This window comes from Citrus clementina, unplaced genomic scaffold (assembly GCF_000493195.1).
Source record: "Citrus clementina cultivar Clemenules unplaced genomic scaffold, Citrus_clementina_v1.0 scaffold_3, whole genome shotgun sequence".
NCBI classification, from domain to species: domain Eukaryota; kingdom Viridiplantae; phylum Streptophyta; class Magnoliopsida; order Sapindales; family Rutaceae; genus Citrus; species Citrus x clementina.
Window position 1 is genome coordinate 48,263,065 of NW_006262339.1, and position 4,948 is coordinate 48,268,012.

Sequence of the window (4,948 nt, forward strand, 5' to 3'; positions counted from 1 at the left end):
TTCTATCTAAATCATAAAATGCCAATAATCAAGGTTAGAGTGGTAAATTGGTCTACAAAATTTAAAAAAAAATAAAAAATAGAAAAAAAACTAGTAAATTAATGTTGGAGTTGTAAATTATAAGAAAAAATTGTAAACAAAACAAAAACTTAGAAAAATGACATAAAACTTGTAAATTGACATTAAGTGTGAAATGAAACAAAAAATATGTAAATCATACATAAAACTAGTAAATTAATGAAAAATTTGGTAAATTAATATTAGAGTTGAAAATTGTAAGAAGAACTTGTAAACAAAACAAAAACTTAGAAAAATGACATATAACTAGTAAATTGACATTAATTGTGAAATGAAACAAAAAATATGTAAATCACACATAAAATTAGTAAATTAATGAAAAAATGAGTAAATTAATGTTGGAGTTGTAAATTGCAAGAAGAACTTGTAAACAAAATAAAAATTTAGAAAAATGACATAGAACTTGTAAATTGACATTAAGTGTGAAATGAAACAATAAATTTGTAAATCACACATAAAACTAGTAAATTAATGGAAAAATGAGTAAATTAATGTTGGAGTTGTAAATTGCAAGAAGAACTTGTAAACAAAACAAAAACTTAGAAAAATGACATACAACTAGTAAATTGACATTAATTGTGAAATGAAACAAAAAAACATGTAAATCACACCTAAAACTAGTAAATTGATGGAAAAATTGGTAAATTAATGTTGGAGTTGTAAATTGTAAGAAGAACTTGTAAACAAAACAAAAACTTAGAAAAATGACATAGAACTTGTAAATTGACATTAAGTGTGAAATGAAACAAAAAATATGTAAATGACACCTAAAACTAGTAAATTGATGGAAAAATTGGTAAATTAATGTTGTAGTTGTAAATTGCAAGAAGAACTTGTATACAAAACAAAAACTTAGAAAAATGACATAGAACTTGTAAATTGACATTAAGTGTGAAATGAAACAATAAATGTGTAAATCACACATAAAACTAGTAAATTGATGGAAAAATGAGTAAATTAATGTTGGAGTTGTAAATTGCAAGAAGAACTTGTAAACAAAACAAAAACTTAGAAAAATGACATAGACCTTGTAAATTGACATTAAGTGTGAAATGAAACAATAAATTTGTAAATCACACATAAAACCAGTAAATTAATGAAAAAATGAGTAAATTAATATTGGAGTTGTAAATTGTAAGAAGAACTTGTAAACAAAACAAAATTAGAAAAATGACATAGAGCTAATAAATTGACATTAAGTGTGAAATGAAACAATAAATGTGTAAATCACACATAAAACTAGTAAATTGATGGAAAAATGAGTAAATTAATGTTGGAGTTGTAAATTGCAAGAAGAACTTGTAAACAAAACAAAAACTTAGAAAAATGACATAGACCTTGTAAATTGACATTAAGTGTGAAATGAAACAATAAATTTGTAAATCACACATAAAACTAGTAAATTAATGAAAAAAATTGGTAAATTAATGTTGGAGTTGTAAATTGTAAGAAGAACTTGTAAACAAAATAAAAACTTAGAAAAATGACATACAACTAGTAAATTGACATTAAGTGTGAAATGAAACAAAAAGTGTGTAAATCACACATAAAACTAGTAAATTGATGGAAAACTGAGTAAATTAATGTTGGAGTTGTAAAATGCAAGAAGAACTTGTAAACAAAACAAAAACTTAGAAAAATGACATACAACTAGTAAATTGACATTAATTGTGAAATGAAACAAAAAATGTGTAAATCACACATAAAACTAGTAAATTGATGGAAAAATGAGTAAATTAATGTTGGAGTTGTAAAATGCAAGAAGAATTTGTAAACAAAACAAAAACTTAGAAAAATGACATACAACTAGTAAATTGACATTAATTGTGAAATGAAACAAAAAATGTGTAAATCACACATAAAACTAGTAAATTAATGGAAAAATTGGTAAATTAATGTTAGAGTTGTAAATTGTAAGAAGAACTTGTAAACAAAACAAAAACTTATAAAAATGACATACAACTAGTAAATTGACATTAATTGTGAAATGAAACAAAAAATGTGTAAATCACACATAAAATTAGTAAATTGATGGAAAAATGAATAAATTAATATTGGAGTTGTAAATTGTAAGAAGAACTTGTAAACAAAACCAAAATTTAGAAAAATTACATAGAACTTGTAAATTGACATTAAGTGTTAAATAAAACAAAAAATTTGTAAACCACACATACAACTAGTAAATTAATGGAAAAATAGGTAAATTAATGTTAGAGTTGTAAATTGTAAGAAGAATTTGTAAACAGAACAAAAACTTGTAAATGTTACATATAACTTGTAAATCAACATTAACTTGTAAAAGTTTCATAAAACTTGTAAATCACACATAAAATTAGTAAATGTAACCTGAAACTTGAACAAAAAAGAGTAATTACCTGCTATTTAGGTAACAGGTTACTTATTTATTTAGAATTAATGGTAGAGATTTTTTATTCAAATCTAACGGTCCACGTCCATTACGACATCAATGCCGTAAATTTAGCTACGGCATTATAGAATGACCCTTATTTTTAATTACCATTTCGATTATGAAAATAAACAAACAATTAATGGATGGTGCAGTATCTTAATTGAAATGCCTTGAAGGTTTCTTGTTGTCCTTTTTTTTTTTGGTTTTTCTCACTCTAAATTGGTAATTACAAGAAGATTGTGAAACCAACACAGCAATTAAACGCTAAATTCTTGATCAACCTCTTCATCCCTAAAAGTGTAATTGATCAGTTTTCGTTTTTCTGGATTCTTTCATAAATCTCTATAACCTTACAGATTCGGTAGAATGCTCCATATGTTATGGGATACCAGATAATAGAAGCCAAATTCATCAATTCATCTAGTTCTATTGCATCCACTCAAATCAATCTGTTGAATATATATATATATATAATGTTAGAGGCTGCACTAAACAAATTTGATTGTTTAGCCTCTGGCCTCTACTACAACTGTGATAATTTTTGTTTGTTAGTTATTTTCATGATGGGGGCCAAATAATAAAGAAGCTGTTCAATAGTTTCTTATTATGATTGATGTCGGGAAATAATGACATTCTAATGAGAATCGGTCAGCAGTAGTGAACACACACAGATGAGTAAGAAGTTTAGCAGATGTACATAATACATACACACACACAATAGCACTGGTGGAATTGCAAAGCCCTCCTCCATTCATGCTAATTAATGAGCTACCTTCAAAAAATTAAAAGGGCTTCGAACGCGGGTCATAACCTCCTTGGTCATTTTGTTGCTCGGCTGGTGAGCTGGGAGACTGCGGAGAGATGGTGAATTCAGCACACACACCATGCATAGCAGATTCTTCTGCTTAATTTCTGGCTTTGCAAAAGACCAACCCTGTATGTTGTTCAGGCACCACGCACAACTTTCAAGTGATATATTGTTGGAGTCATCATGTTCTCTCGCTCCCTGGATTTTTACCATATGAACTGTAGACTTTAGGATCCCCTAAAGGGGATTCCAGAATAGGTATGCACATTTTCTCTTCTTAGTCAAAATTTAAACATACTTGTTTATAATAAAAAATTTATCATCGTTTAATTTATTTCTTCATTGTCTTACAATTATTTTGAATTTTATAAAACAAAAATAATTGTGCCGTAAATTAAGGTTTAAAGAGGGAAGGTTCATAATTAGAAGGAGTGAAGAATTTAATTTAGTTAAATTAGTAATTGCCTTTGAATGTCATTTAATAGCATTGAAACTATAATTAAAAAAATGGTGTTTCTATATAGATTTTATAACGGGTGTGAAAAGCATTACCCAAACTATGGTAAGTTCAAGTTTTTCGAAATAAGGAAACGGATTGAATGCGTGAAGGAGGATTGGACAGGGGCAATTCTAAAAACGAATCCGGGGTACGAAGAAATAAGGGGCAGGTTGAATCGGCAATGGCGCTGCTCTCTGATGGGCTCATAGAAAAGCCCACCATCGATGGCCATTATTGACTTGACAACGGAGGCATAAACGCCTCCACAAGACCACAGCCTAAAAAGCACTAGCAAAAAACCAACGAGGTGTAGGTTCAGCTGGCGCCGGCTGAACCGTTTAAGTGGTTTGATTGAGTTTGTTTCTCAGTTCGAGTTCTTTGAGAGTCGCTCTCGTTGGGAGGGTTTTATTGGCACCCAACCCAAATCTAGAGCAGTCGGAACTCAATGTGATCGCCGGATACTGAATGGTTAAGACAAAAAAAAAAAGCACTAGCAAAAAGATCTTACGCTTATCCTAACACAATTCTCATTTCATTTCAGCCAAGTGCCGTGTGCCCACCTAACAGAGCATGTGCAGTCTCAAATCGGAAACTTTCTTGATGTTTGAATGATGCGGTCCGCTATAAACCCAATCATAAAACGACAAATGGTCATCAGTCATCATAAATATATTTGATGTAACTTAACTAGTTTGAAACTTTGCAGTAGATTTAATGCCACAGCATTGGGCTTCTATGTGGTCCTAAAATTTGTCACCTTGCGCATCAGATAAGCTTGTTATTTTTGCAAAAGAAGATACTTGTAACTTTTTGTTTTTTGTTTTCGGTAAAATTCTCATTTAATCTATTTATTTTTAGGTTAATTAATCTTTAAAAAAAATACTCCGAGACATACCTTTAATAATTATGTTATATTTTTATCTCTATTTTTTATTTTTCTAATAATATTGGGGACATAATAAAAAAATAAAATGTTAATCAAATATTAATAATAAAAAATTACATACATTGTTATTTTACTTTTAGAATTAATTTAGTAAATTAAATTTTTTTATTAATATTTTTAAGGTTATAACAAGGATATTATTGTAAAATTAAATAAAAAATACGACAAAACTATAACATAATTAATAACAAAGATATTTTAAAATAT

At 28.2% G+C, this 4,948-nt stretch overlaps 1 long non-coding RNA gene across 2 annotated transcripts in view; it reads left to right on the forward strand.

The window, feature by feature from the left end:
- LOC112100307 overlaps positions 1-4,611 on the forward strand; it is a 6,857-nt gene extending 2,246 nt beyond the window's left edge. Inside the window, exons 3-4 of one of the 2 annotated variants that reach the window (XR_002906637.1) lie at positions 3,278-3,554; positions 4,337-4,611. This is a non-coding gene — a long non-coding RNA (uncharacterized LOC112100307). The remainder of the gene's footprint in view (positions 1-3,277; positions 3,555-4,336) is intronic. The other variant, XR_002906638.1, reaches the window with a different exon arrangement.
- The last annotated feature ends 337 nt before the right edge of the window (positions 4,612-4,948 follow it).